Source organism: Protopterus annectens, chromosome 17.part0 (genome assembly GCF_019279795.1).
Source record: "Protopterus annectens isolate FY-2018-M chromosome 17.part0, PAN1.0, whole genome shotgun sequence".
NCBI classification, from domain to species: Eukaryota; Metazoa; Chordata; order Ceratodontiformes; family Protopteridae; genus Protopterus; species Protopterus annectens.
Genome location: NC_056751.1, coordinates 738,859,421 through 738,882,175, shown reverse-complemented (window position 1 = coordinate 738,882,175; position 22,755 = coordinate 738,859,421). Strand labels below are relative to the sequence as shown.

The 22,755-nt window shown below is 45.6% G+C and overlaps 1 protein-coding gene across 7 annotated transcripts in view; it reads right to left on the bottom strand.

The window, feature by feature from the left end:
• The window catches only part of ARHGEF11 (Rho guanine nucleotide exchange factor 11), a 4,318,379-nt gene that overhangs the window by 1,577,610 nt on the left and 2,718,014 nt on the right, over positions 1 to 22,755 (bottom strand). The window lies entirely within an intron of this gene.

Genomic DNA, 22,755 nt, shown 5'->3' with positions numbered 1-22,755 from the left:
TATGGGTCTCCAGGCTTTGTCCTTTCTGGGGGCCAGGAAAAGTCTTGAGTAAAATCCTTGTCCTTGTTCCTGCCATGGCACTTTTTGAATAGTTCTCATGTCCATGAGGGCTGTAATTTATTTTTGTGCCTCTGTCCATTGATTTTGTGGCAGGTCTGGCATTCCTTTTAGCCTTGGTAGAGTGTGAAAGTGGAACCTGTAACCTTGAGACACAATATTCAGAACCCATTTGTCTTGGGTGATTCTTTGCCAATTTTGAGAAAAAAGTGCTAGTTTTCCCCCTAAGGGAGCTGCCAAAAGATAAGTGCTTGGCATTCGAAGGGGGAAGTCACTGGGACTGTTTCCTGTAAGGTTGTGACTTGTCTTCACCTCCTTTTGGGGTTGAAGCACCCCGCTGTCATGGCCTGTAGGAGCCTTGGGGCTAAGATCTGCCTCTTGGGCGTCTGTATCTGCCTCTTTGTGGTCTGTCTGACACTGGAAAGGACCAATTCTTTGAAGGCCAATTTCTGCTAAATCGAGGTGGCTGTACCTGTAAGAAATCCTTCACTGTTTGTATAGATTTTGCCTTATCCTCCATTTTCTTTAATACCTCTTCTGCCTTAATGCCAAATAAAATATCCTGCTGTAAAGGTGCATCCAATAATTTTGCCTTAACATGATCTGGTTAACCTTTTTCTTTTAACCAGTCATGCCTACAAATCACAGATCCTGTAACTGCTGCTCTACAAGAAGCCTCTAATGAATCAAAAAGTACAGTTTTGTACCTACCATAAATGTAGATGTTCGAGTGCTAATACAGCTGCAGTCATAAAGTACAGTTTTGTACCTACCATAAATGTAGATGTCCGATAGGTATGCATCTGCAGTCTTTACATATGTGTTGTCCTGCCTCAGGCAGCCCTTCGGTCGGCCGGATTCCAAAGTCTGGGTCCGGCGTCGGCTGATGTCACCCTTTTCCCCGACGTCAGAGCGCCTGGGGTATAAAAGCGTCAGCCGACGCCATCTTCCTCAGTTTTTCTTGCCCCAGATGCCAGGTGCCCTCTAAGGAAGGCTAAATTTTGGAGAGATGAAAAAATTCCAAACATGCACAGCAATAAAAAACAAATACACCATAAAAGATAACCCCAGCTAGCTAAAATGAGGGATAGGTACCCAAAGAATACCACAGAGGGGTAGGAGGGAGGGAAAACCTGACTGCAGATGCATACCTATCGGACATCTACATTTATGGTAGGTACAAAACTGTACTATGTCCTTCAAGGATGCATCTGCAGTCTTTACATATGGGTAGAATACCATAGCCAAGCTGGGGGTGGTAGGACCTAAGAAAAGGATGGTGTAGCTAACATGCCCTGCAGGACTGCTGTAGCAAAGCCTGCTCTGGATCTGGAATATAAGGACAAGTTGTAATGCTTGGAAAATGTATGCACAGAGCTCCACGTAGCAGCTTCTAAAATGTCCTTTGTAGCCACCCCTCTTAAGAAGGCTGTGGAGGTGGCTGTTGCTCTGGTGGAATGAGGCCTGATGTTAGCTGACACAGCTTTTCCATGAAAAGAGTAACAGAATCGAATGCAATTTCCTATCCATTTTGAAATAGTCTGTTTGGAAATTGCTTTTCCTTGTACACCAGCAGCATATGCTACAAAGAGTTGGTCAGCTTTTCTGTAAGTCTTAGTTCTGTCCAAGTAGTAGCGCAACTGTCTGTGAATGTCCAGGGTATGCAGAAGTTTCTCTCCTTTAGTTTGTGGATTTGGAAAGAAGGTAGGCAGGTGGATAGCTTGGTTCAGTGAGACCCTGGATACCACCTTTGGCATGAATGAAGGATAGGTTCTCAAAGAGAGTCCTGATGGAAGACTAGAAATGGTTGTACTGCCATGAGGGCCCGTAACTCAGATACTCTTCTTGCTGAGGTTATGGCCAGAAGGAAGGCAGTCTTCCAAGACAGGAATTGTAGTTCTGAAGATGCTGCTGGTTCAAAGGGAGGTAGAGCTAATTTTTCCAACATGAAGTTAAGGTCCCATGTAGGCACTGGTGGTTTCCTTGGAGGGTTGATGTTTTTTATCCCTCTTAGAAACTGCCTTAGCAGAGGATGTGAAAATACAGGTGGATCAGTGTTGTACTCTGCTGAAATTGCTGAAGCATGAAATTTTATGGAAGAATAAGAAAGGCCATTATGGAGCATTTCAGCCAAGTATGCAAGGATATGTGGAATGCTCATCACTGTCGGATCTTGACCCTTTGCGGTGCTCCAGGTACGAAATCTTTTCCATTTTGCTGAATATGCCTTTCTTGTGGAAGGCCGCCGAGCTTCCATGATGATATCCTTTACCCTCTTGGATAGTTTATCCTGGCGAGGAGTCAAGGTATTTTCCAGGCTGTCAGCTGCAAGGTTTTTAGGCTGGAGTGCAGAGTTTTGCAATTGTGCTGTGTCAGAAGAAGTGGCCATTGTGGCAGAGGCCATGGTTTCGTGCGTGACATGCTCTTTAACAGTGGGTACCAGTGTTGTCTTGGCCAGTCCGGAGCTATCAGAATCACTTTTGGTTGCTCTGTCCTGATCTTCAGTAAGACCTTGGTCATTAAGGGTAGAGGTGGGAATGCATACACTGTTAGAGCATTCCAGCTGAAGGAGAGGGCGTATACTTTCCATGCTTGAGGATGGTATGTCCTTGTGCAGAATTTCTTCAGTTGATGGTTGTGGTGGGAGGCAAAAAGATCTATGTCCGGCCTTCCCCATGATTGTGCTATCTGAAGAAAAATGTCTGGGTGCAACATCCATTCGTGTGGATCCACGATGTTTCTGCTTAGGCTGTCCGCCAGTACATTGTCCTTTCCTGGTACGAACTGGGACTGCAGCTCTATATTGAGTTTTAGGGAAAGTTCCCAAAGATTCATTGCCAGCCTGCAAAGAGGGTAGGAATGGGTACCTCCTTGCTTGTTTATGTACCACATGACTGTGGTATTGTCTGTCTTTATTAGCAGGTGACCTTGATGCAGGAAGTGTTCGAAGGCCTCGATTGAATGTATCACTGCCAGCATTTCCTTTTGGTTGAAGTGCAGGCGCAATTCTTTTGTGTCCATTGCCCTTGAATGCATCTGCCCTCCATGTGTGCTCCCCAACCATGGTCTGAGGCGTCCGTTGTAATGGTTTGGCTGATATGTGGCTTGCTGAAAGGCCGACCCATGTTTGACTGGCTTGCTTGTGCCCACCACAGAAATTCCTTTTGAAGGCATGGAATGAGGGGGATCAAAGCTTCTAGGCTGTGACTGTGTTGAGACCATAGACTCCTTAGGTACCATTGTAGTTTCCTCATATGCAGCCTTGCTTGTGGAATCAGAAGAATGCAAGATGCCATGAAACCCAGGGCCTGCAGGATTTTCCTTGCAGTCAGCTGGGTTTGTGTTGTCAGATTTCTGAAATAATCCGGTAATTGTTCTTGCTTTTCTTCTGTGAGAAAAGCCATTTGGGTGTTTGTATCCAGTTTTGCACCCAGGAAAATTATTCGTTGGGATGGAACAAGTCTTGATTTCTGAATGTTGACTGTGTATCCCAAGGCCTGTAGTAGGTGGATGGCATAGCTCAAGTGTTTTACCAATGTTTGTTGGCTGTCCGCTTGTATAAGGCAGTCGTCCAGGTATGAGTATATTTGAATCCCCTGAAGTCTGGAATGTGCAATTACTGATGCCAGGCATTTCGTGAATACTCTGGGCGCAGTAGATAAGCCAAAGGGCAATGCTGAGAATTGATAATGCTCTGAACCTGCAAGAAATCTGAGGTGTCTTCTGCAACTTTGTCTGATAGGGACATGCAGGTATGCCTCCTTGAGGTCTAGAGTTACCAGCCAGGACCCCTTGCCCAGCATGGGAAGGAGTTGCTGTAAGGTCAGCATTTTGAATTTTGGCATGATGAGATAAGTATTCAGTGCGGACAAGTCCAGAATAGGTCTCCATTGCTTTTCTTTTCTTGGAACAAGGAATAGTCTTGAGTAAAATCCTTGGCCTTGTTCTGTGAAAGGAACCTTTTCTATTGCCTTCATTTGGAGTAGGTTGGAAATTTGCTTTAAAGCCTCTGCCCTTTGATTTGGTGGCGGGTTTGGCGTGCCTTGTCTTTTTGGTAATGTATGAAAATGGAATCCGTATCCTTTGTCTATTATTTGCAGTATCCATTTGCCCTTTGTTAGACTGTGCCAATTTTCTGAGAATAAAGATAGCTTTCCGCCCAAAGGTGCTTCCAATTGAGCCCTGGTTGGCAGAGTCAAAGTCAAGTCACTGAGATTGTCCTTGCGCAGTAGTTGTAGGTCCTGCACTACCTCTCTGGTTAGGAGGCTGCCACTGACGTCCTCTGTAGGAGCCTCGAGTTTGCCCTCTACCTCTGGCACGCCTGTTTTTGCCTCTTTGAAATCTGTCTGTGTCTGGAAAGGACCAATTCTTAGAAGGCCAATTTCTGCTGAATCTTGGTGGTTGGACCTGGAGAAAATCTTTGACTGTTTGTACTGATTTAGCCTTTTCCTCAAATTTCTTTAAGACCTCTTGAGCTGTGGAACCAAATAACTTTTGTTTTTCCAGTGGTGCATCCAGAAGCTTTGCTTTAACATGATCTGGCAGTGTTTGTTCCTTCAGCCAAGCATGTCTACGTATGACTGCACCTGTCATTGCTGACCTACATGAAGCTTCCAATGCATCATAACCACACTGTAAGAAATGGTTGCTAACCTGCTGGGAATTATGCACCAGATCCTGAAGCGCCTTGCGATCTAGGGGTTCAGGCGAGATTAGTTTTTTATGCAATTCATCTAACAGATACTCTTGATACTGTATCATATGGAATTGACAATTTAATGCTCTCATAGAAAGTGTGGAAGAAGTATACACTTTTTTACCCCATCTCTCTAAAGCTCTGGATTCCCTTTCAAAGGAAGTGGATTCTTAGTAGTGGTGGTTGTAACCCCTTTAGGGCCCTGGGAAATAGTTTCTGGGTCAGCAAAGTGGCCCTTGTAAAGGAATAGATGTGAGTCCGGGACCTTGTAGTACCTGTCGAGTTTGACAGGAGCCGGAGGAAGGGAGTCAGGGGAAATACTAGACTCAGAGTACACATCTTCTATAACATTTAAAACAGGAGGAATAGCCAAAGGTCTATGCTGAGGTAAATGCAAAAAAGTCCTTAACCTCTTCCTGGAATCAGAGAATTCCTGGCCTTGCCATTTGAAATGCTCTTTCATGGAGTGAAGGGTCTCCCCAAAGGAAAACTCTTCGGGGGGGGGGGGGGGGATAGATTCCTCTGCATCAGAATCCTCGTAGGCTGGAAGGGCCTCCTCCTGGTAGTCTGAATGGGCAGAGTCATCTGAGGCCTCATCAGAAGACTGGGGATCTGTCTGCTCAACCCTGGGCCTTTTGCCTGGAGGTGGTTGAGAGCCCCTGTCTGGATGTGGCTGAGAGCCCCTGATTAAGGAAATAAGGTCTTCAGCCAAACTTAAAATTTGTGAACCGGTAGTGGATCCCTGAGGAATAGCCTTGGGAGGGAGAGATTTTGGCTGTTTAGCAGCTTTAGCACGTGTAAAGGCCTTAATGGACATGGATACAGGAGGCCTGGCTGCCCCACGTACTGGAGTAGTTTTATCAACAGAAATGGTGTTGGATATTTCCTGAGCACCGGTTTCAGACGGAAATTCTATGACCGACCCAGTATTGGACTCCGGTACCGAAGTTACCGGCTGTGCGGTGTCGTCGGTCAGAAGCAGTAGAGATTCGGCTTCAGTAGAGACAGAGACACTCGCGGTAGGCCTAGGCGTGGAGTCGGCCGAAACCGCGGACCGCGTGTGCCGGTCCTTATCCTTTCATTTTTTGGGTAAATGAGCTGTCGGAAGCTCCGACGGCATGATATAACCGAAATTTTCCCCAAAATATTCCTCTGCAAACTCTGCCCGACGCCTAAGAGTGCGTTTATTGAAGGAAGCACAGGCTGTACAGGCCGAGACGTCGTGGTCTGGGCCTAGGCAAGGTAAGCAGTAAGAGTGGAAATCCTTATGAGGTATTTGTTTCCCACAAGTTAAACAATTATTAACTTTAACCGTTTGATCTGACATCGGCTGAGGCAAGAAAGAGTCCCCAACGGGGTACTGAGCTTTTTTGAAGACTTCGGTAGCTGAAATCACAGGAGCTGGCCGACCGGCACTTGCGAACTGCTTCTGCTTCGGGCACCGCGCGGCAAGAAAGACTGAGGAAGATGGCGTCGGCTGACGCTTTTATACCCCAGGTGCTCTGACGTCGAGGAAAAGGGCAACATCAGCCGATGCCGGACCCAGACTTTGGAATCCGGCCGACCGAAGGGCTGCCTGAGGCAGGACAACCCACATGTAAAGACTGCAGATGCATCCTTGAAGGACATCAGATGGGTTTTCCTGCCATCAGGCGGGTCCTCGGTCGGCCGAATTCCAAAGTCTAGGTCCGGCGTCGGATGTCGTCGCCTCTTCCCTGACGTCAATGCGACAGGGGTATAAAAGAACCAGCCAACGCCATTTTCTTCAGTTTTTCTTGCCCCAGATGTCAGGTGCCCCCAGAAGGAAGGCAATACATAAATTTATGTAATAATGCAATGCAGTATAATCAAAAAACAGTAGTTGCAAGCAAATACACCATAAAAGAATACCCCAATCAGGTTGTATGAGGAAGTGTAAGCCATTAGGCCTGTCCCAGAGGGGAAGAAGGGAGGGAAACCTGGACTGCAGCTGTATTAGCACTCGAACACCTACATTTATGATAGGTACAAAACTGTACTATGTTCATCATGCATACAGCTGCAGTCATAACAGATGGGTAGAATACCAAAGCTAAAAAAGGGGTGGTAGGCACTAGGTGGAACTAGGAGGAGCCAGGATGCCCTGCAAGACTGCAGTGGCAAAGCCTGCTCTAGATTTGGAGTATAATGGTAGGTGATAGTGTTTGGAGAAAGTATGTACAGAACTCCAAGTGGCAGCTTCCAAAATATCTTTGGTAGGAACCCCCCTGAGGAAAGCTGCAGAGGTAGCTGTGGCCCTTGTGGAGTGAGACCTGATGCCTGCAGGTACAGTTTTACCATGAAAAGAGTAACAAAAGCGTATGCAGTGGGCTATCCATTTTGAGATTGTCTGTTTGGAAATAGGCTTCCCTTGAGCTCCTGTAGCATAGGACACAAAGAGTTGCTCTGATTTTCTGAAAGGCTTTGTTCTGTCCAAATAATAACGTAGCTGTCTGTGAATGTCCAAGGAATGTAGTAGTCTCTCCCCTTTGTTTTGAGGATTGGGGTAAAAGGTAGGTAAGTGGATAGCCTGATTCAAGGCTACTCTGGACACTACCTTTGGCATAAAGGAAGGATTGGTTCATAAGGAAACTCTGTCCTGATGGAAAATGATGAAAGGCTGCACAGCCATGAGGGCTTGTAGTTCCAAAACCCTGCGAGCTGAGGTGATAGCCAGCAGGAAGGCTGTTTTCCAGGACAAATATTGCAGTTCTGTTGAGGCAGCTGGCTCAAAGGGAGGCAAAGTTAGTTTTTCTAGAATGAAATTGAGGTCCCAAGCAGGTACTGGCTGTTTCCTTGGGGGGTTTATATTCTTAGCCCCTCTGAGGAACTGTCTTAAGAGGGGGTGAGTGAATAAAGGAGGATCAGTGTTGTATTCTGCAGAAATGGCTGAGGCATGGATTTTGATGGAGGAGAATGAAAGTCCACTGCTTAGCATCTCAGCTAGGTACTGTAACATTTGAGGTAAATTCAGTATTCCAGGGTTCTGGCCCTTTTTCTCATTCCAAGCACAAAACCGTTTCCATTTTGCGGAGTAGGCTTTTCTAGTAGAAGGTCTTCTGGCCTCCAAAATGACATCCTGCACCTCCTTGGAGAGTAGGGTCTGTTGTGATTTTAAGGAATCTTCCATGCGGCTAGATTGAGTGTTTTCAGCTGACTGTGAAGAGTTTTGAAGTCGTGCTGAGTCAGTAGAAGAGGCATTAGGGGCAGTATCCATGGTGGGGAATGCATCAGGCTCCTCAGGAGTGGGTACCAGTGTTGTCTTGGCCAGTCTGGAGCAATGAGAATCATCTTTGGTCTGTCTGCTCTGGTTTTTAATAGAACTTTGGGCAGCAGAAGAAGAGGTGGAAAGGCATAAACTGTCATTGTTGTCCAACTGAAAGAGAGTGTGTCCACTTTCCAGGCCTGTGGATGAAAGGTCCTTGAGCAGAATTTTGCCAATTGGTGATTTCTGTGGGAGGCAAAGAGATCTATGTCTGGCCTTCCCCATGCTTGAATTATCTTTGAAAAAACTTGAGGATGCAACTTCCATTCGTGTGGATCTGTCATATTTCTGCTTAGGTTGTCTGCCAGCGTGTTTTCCTTGCCTGGCAGGAACTGTGCCTGAAGCTCGATTTGCAATTCCAGAGCCATGTTCCAAAGAGACATGGCTAGCCTGCATAGGGGTTATGAATGGGTTCCTCCCTGTTTATGTACCACATTACTGTGGTGTTGTCTGTCCTTATCAATAGCTGGCCTGGATGCAGCAGGTCTTTGAAAGCTATAATAGCATTTATTACTGCTAGCATTTCCTTTTGATTGATGTGTAGGTGCTTTTCTTTTTGGGACCATTTGCCCTGAATGCACCGATCTGTCATGTGCGCCCCCCAGGTATAATCCGAGGCGTCTGTTGTGATGACTTGATTTGCTTGAGGCTTGCAGAATGGGAGACCTGTGTTTCTTTGGCATGCTTGAGCCCACCACAGAAATTCCTTTTGAAGACATGGAATCAGTGGTATAACTGTTTCCAAACTGTGGCTGTGTTGAGACCATAGGTTTTTTAGGTACCACTGAAGCACAAAAATGACAGGCCGAGACGTCGTGGTCTGGGCCTAAGCAAGGAATGCAGAGGGAATGAAAATCCTTATGCGGTATTTGCTTCCCACATGAAATGCAATTATTAACTTTGTCTGACATCGGTCTGAGGCAAGAAAAGTTTCCCCAATGGGGTACTTAGCTTTCAAGAAGACTTCGGTTGAAAAATATTCGTAATCTCAGGAGCTGGCCGACCGGCACTTGCGAACTGCTTCTGCTTCAGGCACCGCGCGGCAAGAAAGACTGAAGAAAATGGCATCGGCTGGTTCTTTTATACCCCTGTCGCAGTGACGTCAGGGAAGAGGCGACGACATCCTACGCCGGACCTAGACTTTGGAATTCGGCCGACCGAGGACCCGCTTGACGGCAGGAAAACCCATCTGTTATGACTGCAGCTGTATGCACGATGAACATCCACATTGCAGAGTATGTTTACCCACTTGTTCAGCTGCATGCAATAAATCCTGCATTTCCTTATAGTCAGGATGTTCTGAACTTGTAATAATTTTCTGTTTTAACAGAGACATTAAATATTGTTGGTATTTAAGCATGTGAAACTGGCAATTTAAAGCCCTCAGTGCTAAAGTTGCAGAGATGTAAACTTCCTTCCCCCATCTGTCTAATGCTCTAGAATCCCTGTCAGAGGGAACTGGATTTTTAGCCGTGGAAGCCTTTACCCCTTTGGGACCCTGTGAAATAGTTTCTGGGTCAGCAACAGGGTTTTTATAAAGAAATTTGAGAGAGTCAGGGACTCTGTAGTACCTGTCTGGCTTGACTGGAGCAGGGGGCAAAGAATCAGGATTTAAACTGGATTCAGAGAACACATCATCAACAATATCCAACACTGGCGGAATAGCAAGGGGCCTGTGCTGAGGCAATAAAAGAAAATCTCTGAGCCTTTTCTTGAATTCTGAGTAATCCTGGCCCTCCCAATGGAAATGCTCCCTCATGGTATGTAAAGTTTCCCCAAAAGAATAATCCTCAGGAGGAGAGGCTGAAGGGATTGATTCTTCAGCATCAGAGTCCTCATAGGGGGGTAAAGAGTATCCTTGGTCTCAAGAGGCATCAGAATATATAGAAGCCTGGTCAGAGGAATCAGTCTGTATCCTGCCTAGACCTTTTATCAGGAGGGGGATGGGTACCCCTGATCAGAGTAATTAAGTCTTCGGCCATTTTGAGCATCTGTTTTTTAGGCATGGAGGCCTGTCCAGGTGAATGCTGTACTTGCTTCTTTGTCTTTAATGGAGTTTTAGACTTGGCTGTAGTTTTTATGGTAAGCTGTGAAGGTCTGAAAACACCCTCAGAAGCCGATGCCTGCTCAGCGGCTCCGGACCCATCTGAAGGGTTAGTCTCCGTAGGCCCAACACCTTGAATATCTAGAGGCCTAGTCATCTCCACGTGGGAGTCGGAGGCGGCCTGTGGCTCTGAGGTAGCGGGTGTCAGGGGCTGCAAAGCACCTCACTGAGAACTGGCGAACCGGCAACTGGCCTAGAAGAGGCTTCATAGTCAGTTTTGGGCCTCAGATGCCTGTCCTTATCCTTGTCTTTGCGTTTTTTGTGTATTCCGGTCGTCGGTTGTTCCGACGGCATGGTGTAATTAAATCTTCGGCCAAAGTATTGGCGAGCAAAATCAAACCGACGTTTAACAGTGCGTTTGTTAAATCTAGCACAAAACCGACAACTAGTGACATCGTGGTCTGGGCATAGGCATGGAATACAGTAAGAATGAAAATCCTTATGAGGTATTTGTTTCCCACAAGAAATACAATTATTAACTTTTATTGACATCGGTCTGAGGCAAGAAAAAGTTTCCCCAATGGGGTACTTAGCTTTATTGAAGACTTCGGTTCTGAAATTCGAATGGAAAATCTCAGGAGTCGGCCAACCGGCACTTGCGAACTGCTTTTGCTTTGGGCACCGTGCGGCAAGAAAGACTGAAGAAAATGGCGTAGACTGCATCTTATATACCCCTGGCGCAATGACGTCAGGGAAGAAGTGACAGCAACCGACGCCGGACCAAGACTTTAGAACTCTGGCCGAGTGCGGGACCGCCTGACGGCAGGATAACCTAAGTGTAATGACTGCAGCAGTGAAACACGATTTACATCAATAATTTCTAGGCGGAGTTCATCATCCCCAAGGCAAACATACCTGCAAGCTTTTCTGGGTTACTTACGGCACTTGGAACTCTAACATACAATCCAAACAAAAAACAGCAATTTCACACAATAAAACAACTGAAAAGGTTCCCACCATGAGGGCTTATGATTCTCACTTCTTACAGCAGAAAATGAATTGAAAATAGAATGAGCTGCTCTTGTTTTTAGCTGTTTGGCAGACTAACATTTTTCCCCTACCTCCCCCCACTCCCTGCTGATCATCAGCCCCCACCCAGCGGGGGTGGAGTGCAGACTAACAGGAGCTGTCTTTATGGCAGCCATCATTTATTTGTAGCTGCTGTTTTAGCTATAATCTCCCCTGTGCTAGCTCAGAAACATGCTCCACGGCTCAGCATGCAATGGGTGTCAGTGATGGCAGAGTTGTAGATAGCGTGAGGCAAAGAGGGACACTGCATCAGACACAAGCTGTTAGGGGGGTACAATCTGCACCATAGGTGACTGTGCTGATCAGTCTCTGCAAGTTACTTGAATGATCACGTTTTCAGAATAGCAGTAACCAAAGCAGCTGTGATTGGTAGTCAGCTCGAGGAGGGGAGGATTAACCAACTGGGGGACTGCTCAACGTGGCTGACCTAGCTACAGGTTTGAGTGAGGGTATATCACTCACATCAGCATGTGTGACACAACTCTACGGCTGTAGACAGAGGCTTTCAGGCTCCAAAATACATGCATCCCTTGCACTAATATTCTTTCACAAAGAAAACCCTGTACCTGTGTGCACTCACTACTTCTCCTTCTGAGATGGCCCACCACTGCACTACTCCACTTCTAATCTCAACCTGCAAATACTTCAAGAGGAGATCTCACCTCAATGCTTTTGGTCTACTTTTAAATAAGTGATCATTAAGACACATGTATCTTAAGAGTCAAATCAGAAAGAGAGAGGATATGCCCCGAGAATAGGCACGGAATAAAATGTTGATATCACAGAGGCTATCCTGCATTCCTGCAGACACTGTGGAGGAAACAAAATGGGAGTAAAAGCAAGTAAAACCCCCTGCAGAGGTTGTACAGCACAAAGGTACAGTTGTGTAAAAATCTTACCATAATGCTAGATGTCTTTCTCTTCATTGCTGCAGTATTCTTTACATTAGGGATCCCCTGCCAAGGGCAGCCCAACATCCGGCCAGTATACCAAAGCATTTAGGTTGCTTTAAGGTATGCCGTAAGTCACACCTATGCTCCTTGAATAGCATAGGGCAAAAAGGTGATGTCCAAACATACCATCCTCAGAACTGAGTGTGCCAGTAGGAATGTTAAGCCAAGGAAAAGTGGATTACCCGGCCTCAAACAGATGCCCTACGCAGACCGTATCAAAAAACTCCAGCTTTACTCCGTCGCATATCGCCTACTCAGAGACGATCTCTGCCTAACATACAAAGCTATGTCAAACCCAGAGCTGGTGGACATGCTCCATTTAAAGAAATCACAATCCCTCCAAGCTACATGCTCTACAGACCTAAACCTTGTCACCACAATAAACAGAACATGCTGGAGGAATAGATTCCTTGTCCCAGAGACTTTCCATACTCTGGAACACACTACCTATCTATATCAAACAGAGCTCCTCATTAGAACTCTTCAAGAAAAATCTTGATGATTGGATGGGAAATAGAAAATTCACCCCGGGGATCACCTCTGTGGCTCTGCTCGACAGGGGCACAGGAAAATCATTTTCTTGGGTGGCAAAGCCAGGGTACCTTTTTGGCTAGGCTTGTATGGGTCCTAGGGCCAATAGACTAGTACCTACCTATGAACCTAGGTAATCAGAACATCTGAAAAGAAATGGACCAGGGCCAGAGGGAGGGAGTGAATACTGCAACAGTGAAATGGGAAGACATCTACCATTATAGTAAGATTTTACACAACTGTACTATGTCCTTCCCTTTCACTGTTGCAGTATTCTTTACATTACAGAGTGTGCAGAAGAAACTTGGGAGGAGGAAGAACCAGCAGAACCCTCTAGAAAGCCATAGAGGATGGTCCTAGCAAAACCAGCTCTAGCTCTGCAGATTCCATCCAACTTGTAGTGCTTGGTAAATGTATGCACATAAGTCCACAGGAAGTTACTAGGCTATTGGCCCTGAGGCCCTTACAAACCTAGCCAAGAATTTATCCCATGTTCCAACAAGTCAGTACCCTATGTCCAGCAAGGATACAGGTGGAATCCCAGGGGTGTATTTTCTGTTCCCCATCCAGTTATCCAGGTTGCACTTAAAAAGGTTTAATGAGGAAAGTACAGTTGTGTACCTGTATTCACTGTTGCAGACATTACAGTTGGGTTATCCTGCTGGCAGGCTACCCACAGTCGGCCTGAATTCCAAAGTCTAGGTCCGGCGTCAGTTGCTGTCACCTCTTCCCTGACGTCAGTGCGCCAGGGGTATAAAAGATGCAGCCGACGCCATTTTCTTCAGTTTTTCTTGCCCCAGATGTCAGGTGCCCCCAAACTGGTAGGCTGAAAATTATGCCAATAAGTGTGCATGCACAAAAATAACATTTCCTTCATCTACAAGCAAATACACCAAAAAGGTTGTATAGGATAGAGAAGTGCAGATAAGTCCCAGCAAAGAGAAGGGGGATGGTGGGTGGGTAACCTGGACTGCAACAGTGAATACACTCGAACATCTACATTTATAGTAGGTACACAACTGTACTATGTTCATCGTGTTTCACTGTTGCAATCATTACAGTTGGGTTGAATCCCAAAGCTGAGGTTTGGTGGCTGGGTCTAAATAGGATTAGGAGAGGCTATAAGGCCCTGCAGCACAGCAGTGGCAAAGCCCGTTCTGGATTTAGATTAGAGAGGCAAGTGGTAGTGCTTGGTAAAAGTGTGCACTGAACTCCAAGTTGCAGCCTCTAAAATGACTTTGGTTGGTACTCCTCTGAGGAAGGCTGCTGAAGTGGCCGTTGCTCTGGTTGAATGAGGCCTAATGCCCTTAGGCACTGATTTGCCATGTTGTCAGTAGCAGAAACAAATGCAGTGGCCTATCCATTTTGAAATAGTCTGCTTTGAGATAGCCTTCCCTTGTGATCCTGCAGCATATGCTCAGTCTTTCTGAAGGTCTTAGTTCTGTCCAACTAGAAGCGTAGCTGTCTGTGTATGTCCAAAGAATGCAGGAGCCTCTCACCCTTATTCTGTGGGTTTGGTTAAAAGGTAGGCAAATTAATGGTTTGGTTAAGGGCCACACTGGACACTACCTTAGGCATAAATGTCGGGTTAGTCCTCAGAGAAACCCTGTCTGGATGGAAAATGATAAAGGGTTCCACAGCCATGAGTGCCTGTAACTCTGAGACTCGTCTTGCAGAGGTTAATGCTAGGAGCAGAGCTGTTTTCCAAGATAAGAACTTTATTTCCGCTGTATTGGCTAGCTCAAAAGGTGGCAGTGTAAGTTTTTCCAAGCCATAATTGAGGTCCCATGCAGGTATTGGTGCTCTCCTTGGGGGTCTTATGTTTTTGGCCCCTCTGAGGTACTGCCTTAGTAACAGATGTGAAAAAATTGGTGGTTCCGTATTGTAATGAGCTGAAATGGCAGAGGCATGGATTTTAATTGATGAAAAGGATAGGCCTTTGTCCAGCATCTCAGTTAGGTAGTGTAATATCTGAGGAATATTTGGTACAAACGTGTCAATTCCTTGTGCCTGGTTCCAAGCACAGAATCTTTTCCATTTTTCTGCATAAGATTTTCTGGTACTGGGCCTCCTGGCCTCCAAAATAACATCCATCACTGCTTTAGAGAGAGGTGTGTTCTGAATGGCTACATTATCCGCCATGCTGCCAAACTGAGAGTTCTGAGCTGGCTGTGCAGGATCTGATTATTTCGATGGGTCAGTAAATGAGGAATTAGAGGTAATGTCCAGGCTGGGTCTTGAGACAAGCTCTTTAGGATTGGGTACCAGTGCTGGCGGGGCCAGTCTGGAGCAAGAGGTGTAAACTTTCTTCCCTAACCTGTCCATGTTTTTGCTGTCCTTGTCAGTGGGCAGAAGGGACGAGGACAGGATCAGACTTGACTGCTTGTCTGGGGCTACAGCAACCACTGCAGGGTTTACCAAGGGAGGGATCAGGCACCTTGTAGAAGCGATCAGGTCTCTTAGGAGCAGGTGGTTGAGAATCAGGATTTTTAGACGCTGATGCAAATGCATCCAGGTATGCTAGTATAACGGGGGGTGGCAAATGGTGAAGGTGATTCAATTTGCAACAGCTCAAAATATATTTTTTGAGTTTCAGTCATTTCCAAAGTATCCCATTTGAAGTATTCTTTCACTTTTGGGGAAAAGTGATGTCCTCAAGTGGAGAGTCCCCTTCTATGGATTTCTCATCAGGGGAATACAATTCCAGGGAAGAGGCTATCTGTGCTAAGTAGGTAACAGACTCATCATATGATGATGATGAGAGAATGTCATCATCATCTTCTTGACAAGTGGAAGGGAGTATACAAGAAGCTGAGGCAGGCCTTGGGCTTAGCACTGAGATAGTGGAGGGAGAGGAGGCTGAGCGCCTAAGAGCCAAGATGGCCTGCATCAAGGACTGAGTAAAAGCTTGCCAGTCAAGTAGTCTCTCAGTAGAGGGAGATAAATGTTTACTTTTTTGTTTTCTTTTTAGAGGAGTAGTTTTGGGAGGGAAAAGGCCTAGTTTCAGGGGGCCTGAGCTAAAGAGGAGGCTTCTGATTCTGGTGTCCGAGATGGGCATCTGGTAGATTCTGGTTCCCTCTCGACTTCGGTGGAAACCAATGTCTAAGTAATCTCCGTGGAAGTGCCGGCCGGTACTTCAGAAATGTCTTCCTCAAAGGGAGCCGACGAAGTATACGGCTCTAACAAACTTCCCTCAACCCATATATCAGTGGCTGGTGGGGTGTCCGACGACGCTGAGGCAGAGGAAGCAGGATGTGAAACCTTGGACTTTTTCTGAGGTGGTTCCACCCAAGTGGCCAACTCCAGATCCATCCTAAGCGCTAACTTTTTTAGTCTCTGGTTTTTCAAGTATAGATTAAGGGTGGCCAGACAACTTCTAAGTGTTTTAGGGATGAAGGATGGTAAATGGCACAGGAGGTATGGTCGTGTTCCCGGCCTAGACAAAAAAAACACAAAGGTTATGGGTGCCTTTATGTGGAATTTGACATCCACATCGGCATTTTCCCTTCTTAGCGATCATCGGCTGAAAGAGGAATAAGCAAACCAAGCTCAAGCAATAGTAATTCAAAGAATTCCCCACATGGGGTACTTAGCTTTAAACATCTTGATAAGAAGAGGAGCAATGTGATCGATTTGACATTCGACTGCGGCAAAAAAGTTCTGAGGTCTGTGTGTGCAGATGTCACATTTAAGGCTCCAGGTTTATGGCCCTGCATGTGACATCCCATGCAGCAAAAGCAACCAAGCTTAAGCTTTTGTATAGGAGCCGATGTTCAGGTCACCTGAGAATCCCACACTAAGAGTACTGCAACATGGGACTAAAAGGACATCTGCTTTTGTTGACAGATTTTGTTACAGCAAAACCTTTGTAAACAAAACAATAGCATTTAAAATTGTAATTAGCCAAAGTTGCTCAACAGTAATTTTTTTTCAAAGTGGTAGAAAGAAATAAAAAGAACATTTACCAACATGGCACGAAAGAGAAAGTACAGTTCTGTGCACTTACCATAAATGTAGATGTTCGAGTGTATTCACTGTTGCAGTCACCACACTTGGGTTATCTGCCTGCAGGTAGTCCTCAGTCGGCCCGAATACCACAGACTTAGTATTTCTGCATTGGTTGCTGCTGCTCCAGGACTGATGTCAGGTCGTCAGGGGTATAAAAACAGGCAACTCATACCATTTACATCAGTTTTTCTTGCCCCAAATGTCAGGAGAACCCAAATAGGGAGCTAAGTTATGGTGGAAAAAAACACTACCAGTAAAAAGTAAATACCAATAGCCCTGTAAGGGGTGAGTAATAGAGAAGGGGAGAGAGAGAGAGAGAGAGAGAGGGAGAGAGACAGGGGGGCTGGAGGGTGGGAAACCAGGACTGCAACAGTGAATACACTCGAACATCTACATTTATGGTAAGTGTACACAACTGTACTATGTTCTTTGTGTTTCACTGTTGCAGTCATCACACTTGGGTTTATTCCCAAAGCTGAAGAATGGGTGGAGGCAGTCAAGAAGAGTTGGGGCTGGCTTGTATGCCTTGCAGGATTGCTGTAGCAAAACCTGCCCTGGATTTAGAAAAGACAGGCAGGTGGTAATGCTTGGTGAAGGTATGAACAGAACTTCAGGTAGCAGCTTCCAGAATGTCGCTGGTAGGGACTCTCCTGAGGAATGCTGTACAGGTAGAAGTTGCCCTAGTGGAATGTGTTCTGACCCCCTAAGGGGCTGGCTTCCCATGCTGTTTGTAACAGAAATGAATACAGTGTGCTATCCATTTGGAAATAGTTTATTTAGATATGGCCTTGCCCTCTGCACCTGGTGCAAAGCTGAATAGTAGATGGTCAGATTTTTTGAAGGGCTTAGTCCTATCAAGGTAGAATCTGAGCTGTCTGTGCATGACTAAAGAGTGCAGGATCCTTTCCCATTTATTCTGAGGATTGGGAATGAAGGTTGGCAAATGGACAGATTGGTTGAGAGCTACTCTGGACACCACTTTAGGCATAAAAGTAGGGTTAGTTCTGAAGGAGATCCTGTCAGCCTGAAAAATAATGCAGGGTTCCACAGCCATAAGCATTTGTAGCTCAGACACTCTTCTAGCTGAAATGATGGCCAGAAGCAAGGCAGTTCTCCAAGAGAGGAATTTTAACTCTGCTGATGCAGGTTCAAAGGGGGGGGGGTGTGAGCTTTTCCAGTACAAAGTTAAGGTCCCAAGCAGGGGTGGGTGCTCTCCTTGGTGGCCTTAAATTGTTGGCCCCTCTCAGGAACTGTCTGATGAGAGGGTGAGAGTAGAGAGCTGGCTCAGTGTTGTAATGAGCCGAGATGGCAGAGGCATGGATCTTAATGGAAGAGAAGGAAAGGCCTCTGTGGAGTAGATTTGCTAGGTAATCCAGGATTAGAGGTAAGGAGGGCAGAGCAGTGTCTGTTCCTTTAGACTGAATCCAGGAACAATACCTTTTCCACTTATCAGCATATGATTTCCTTGTACTGGGTCTTCTGGCTTCCAGAATGATGTCCAATACCTCGCTGCTTAAGCTGGTCACTCAGGGAGAATTCAAGGAATAGGCCGGGCTGCAAGGTTCAGGGTTTGCAGATGCAGGATATGTCCTTGCTGCTGAGTGAGGAGGGTTGGGATCTGAGGTAGATGCCATGGTGGCACCAGTGACAGGCTGTGCAGTAGTGGGTACCAGTGCTGGCGTGGCCCGTCTGGAGCAATCAGGATTGCCCTTGGCCTGTCCTGTCTTATCTTGAGTAGTATTCTTGAAAGAAGAGGCAGAGGGGGAAAGACATAAATTGAGAGGTTTACCCCCTGGAAGGATAGGCCATGCACTTTCCATGCTCTGCTGTGTGGAGTACTGGTGCAGAATGTGCTGATCTGGTGATTGTAGGGGGAGGCAAAGAGGTCTACCTCTGGTCTCCCCCACTTCTTGGTTAACAGGTTGAAAGTGCTGGGATTTAATTGCCACTCGTGTGGATCTGGGAGATTTCTGCGTAAGTCTGCCAGAGAATTTTGTTTGCCTAGCAGGAATTGAGCTTGCAGATGGATCTGCATGTCCAATGCTGTGTACCACAGTGTCATAGCTAGCCTGCAGAGTGGGTTGACAGTGGGTTCCCTCCTGCTTGTTGATGTACCACATAACTGTGGTGTTGTCTGTTTTTATTAGCAGGGGTCCAGGTGAAAGAAGGGATCTAAAAGTTGTCAGAGTGTGCTGAACGGCTAGCACCTCTTTTTGGTTGATGTGCAGATGAATTTGACTTGGACTCCAGTGGCCCTGAATGCCCTTGTCTCCCAGATGTGCCACCTAGGCATAGTCTGACGTGTTTGTGGTTAGGGTTTGGGCGGCGTGGGGTTGTGTAAAGTGAAGCCCCTTGTTGTGGTTGCATGCTGCTGCCCACCAAAGAAACTCTGTTCTTAGACAAGTTACAATAGGTATTGGTGGTTTCCAGGTCCTGAGAATGTTGACACCAAAGACTTTCTAAGTACCACTGAAGTTACCTCATATGCAGTCTGGCATATGGAATTAGTAGAATGCAAGAGGCCATGAACCCTAGAGCCTGCAGGATTTTCCTAGTGGATAGCTGGGTTATGGTGGCCATTTGAGTGAAGTAGCTTGTTAGATAGGCTTGTTTTTCTGGAGTAAGAAATTTCATCTGGGAAACTGTGTCCAAGCTTGCTCCCAGGAATACAATCTTTTGACTGGGTACTAGTTTTGATTTATTTTCATTGATAGTGTACCCCAGGGAGGTTAAAAGGTTCTTTACAAATGTCAGGTGCTGCATCAGCTTTTCCAGACTGTCTGCCTGAATCACGCAATCATCCAAGTAAGGGAATATTTGAATGTTTCTCTGTCTACAATAGGCAATGGCTGCAGCCAGGCTTGGAGCAGTGGATAAGCCAAAGGGAAGTGCAGAGAACTGATAATGCATAGTTCCTACTCTGAAATGTAGATATGTCCTGGATGATTTCCTAATAGGGATGTGCAGATAGGCTTCTTTTAGGTCTAGTGTGACTAAAGTACAGTTGTGTACCTATCATAAATGTAGATGTTCGAGTGTATTCACTGTTGCAGTCATTACAATTGGGTTATCCTGCTGGCAGGCTACCCGCAGTCGGCCAGAGTTTCAAAGTCTGGGTCCGGCGTTGGTTGCTGTCGCATTCTCCCTGACGTCAGTGCACCAGAGGTATAAAAGATGCAGCCGACGCCATTTTCTTCAGTTTTTCTTGCCCCAGATGTCAAGTGCCCCTAAAAGGGTAGGCTAAATTATGCCAATAAGCATGCATACACAAAAAACAACTTTTCCTTCATCTACAAGCAAATACACCACATAGGCTGTATAGAATAGAAAAGTACTGATAAGTCCCAGCAAGGAAAAGGGGGATGGTGGGAGGGTAACCTGGACTGCAACAGTGAATACACTCAAACATCTACATTTATGGTAGGTACACAACTGTATTATGTTCATCGTGTTTCACTGTTGCAGTCATTACAATTGGGTTGAATCCCAAAGCTAAGGTTGGGAGGCTGGCTAAATAGAATTAGGAGAGGCTATCAGGCCCTGCAGAACTGCAGTGGCAAAGCCTGCCCTGGATTTAGAGTAGAGAGATAAGTGATAGTGCCTTGTAAAAGTATGCACTGAACTCCAAGTTGCAGCCTCTAAGATGTCTTTGGTTGGTGCTCCTCTGAGGAAGGCTGCTGAAGTGGCTATTGCTCTGGTTGAATGTGGCCTAATGCCTTTAGGCACTGATTTGCCATGCTGTGAATAGCAGAAACTAATGCAGTGGCCTATCCACTTTGAAATAGTCTCTTGAGATAGGCTTGCCTTGTGATCCTGCAGCATATGCCACTAGAAGTTGTTCAGTCTTTCTGAAAGCTTTGGTTCTGTCCAAGTAGAAGCGTAGCTGCCTGTGAATGTCCAAAGAATGCAGAAGTCTCTCACCCTTATTCTGTGGGTTTGGGTAAAAGGTAGGCAAATTAATTGTTTGGTTAAGGGCCACACTGGACACTACCTTAGGTATAAATGTAGGGTTTCTACTTAGAGAAACCCTGTCAGGATGGAAAATGATAAAAGGTTCCACAGCAGCATTGAGTGCCTGTAACTCTGAGACTAGTCTAGCGGAGATTATTGCGAGGAGCAGAGCTGTTTTCCAGGATAATAATTTTATATCAGCTGCATAGGCTGGCTCAAACGGAGGCAGTGTGAGTTTTTCCAAGACATAGTTGAGGTCCCAAGCAGGTATTGGTGCTCTCCTTGGAGGTCTTATGTTTTTGGCTCCTCTTAGCAATGGGTGAGAAAAAATAGGTGGTTCTGTATTGTAATGAGCTGAAATGACAGAGGCATGAATTTTAATTGATGAAAAGGAAAGGCCTTTATCCAGCATCTCAGTTAAGTATTGCAAAATCTGATAACACAACGTTGCGAGTCCACAGATACGATTTATTAATACAAAATACACAAATAGTTAAGTGCTTTAATATGTATGAAAGTCTTTTTTAAAATGTCAACAGTTCATACTCCTGCACTTTTGCATTATAATTTTTATTTTTATATGTACATTGCAATGGTACACATGTTTAATGCTGGATTTATTTGTTTCATTATTCATGAGATTTGGCATGTTTGAAATATGATTTGTTAATTTCTAGACCAATGAATTCAAACTGTGGGTCATTTAAGCCTGAAAGTTCATATTTTAATTGTTCTGACAAAGTCATACTGTTTGATGAAAGCGCTTAACTATGTGTATTTTGCATTAATAAATTGTATCTGTGGACTCGCAACATTGTGCTAACTACTTGTTACTTGGTTATACTTTAGCACTTCAACACCATTTGGTTGGATTTTGGATGATATTGCAAAATCTGAGGAATATTTGGAACAGTCGTGTCAATACCTAGTGCCTGGTTCTAAGCACAGAATCTTTTCCATTTTTCTGCATAATATTTTCTGGTGCTAGGCCTCCTGGCCTCCAAAATAACATCCATCACTGCTTCAGAGAGAGGTGTGTCTTGAATGGCTACATTATCCACCATGCTGCCAAGTTTAAAGTTCTGAGTTGGCTGTGCAGTATCCGACTATCTTGTTGGGTCAATAAGTGAGGAATTTGAGGTAATGTCCAAGCTGAGCACTGAGACAAGCTCTTTAGGATTGGGTACCAGTGCTGGCGGGGCCAGTCTGGGGCAATCAGTATCATTTTTGGCTTCTCTTGTCTGACTTTGAGGAGTACCTTGGGGAGGAGAGGCAGAGGAGGAAAGGCATATACTGTTAAGTTTTTCCAGCTAAAAGATAGAGCATCCACTTTCCATGCTTGCTTGGGATAAGTCCTTGTGCAGAATCTCTGTAGTTGGCAGTTGTGAGGGGAGGCAAATAGGTCTATGTCCGGGCATCCCCAGTTCCTTGTTATCCTGTTGAAGACTTGTGGATCCAATTTCCACTTGTGGGGATCCATTAGGTTTCTGCTTAGTTCGTCTGCCAGAGTATTTATCCTTCCTGGCAGGAATTGTGCTTGCAGATGTACTTGGTAAGTCAGTGCTGTGTCCTACAAGTTCATGGCTAGTCTGCAGAGGGTGTAGGAATGCGTGCCCCCCTGCTTGTTTATGTACCACATGACTGTAGTATTGTCCATCTTTATCAGTACTTGTCCTGGATGAAGTTGATCCTTGAAGGCTGTGAGGGCATTCTGAACAGCTAGCATCTCTTTTTGATTGATATGTAGATGCATTTGACTTGCGAAGCATGTGCCCTGAATACATCTTCCTGCCATATGGGCCCCCCAGGCATAATCTGATGCCTCTATTGTCAATGTCTGCCTGGCTGTGGGTAAGGTGAATGGCTGTCCCATGTTGAGGTGACAGGCTTTTGCCCACCATCGAAACTCCTGCTGCAGGCAGGGAATGAGAGTAATTATTGTTTCCAGGCTGTGGCAATGTTGAGTCCAAACACTTTTCAGATACCATTGAAGTTTCCTCATATGCAGTCTTGCATATGGAATTAGCAGTATGCAGGATGCCATGAAGCCCAAAGCATGCAGAATTTTTCTTGCAGATAACTGGGTCGTTGTTGCCAACATTTTGAAATAAAGTTGTCTGTGTTTGTCTGGTGTGAGATAAGC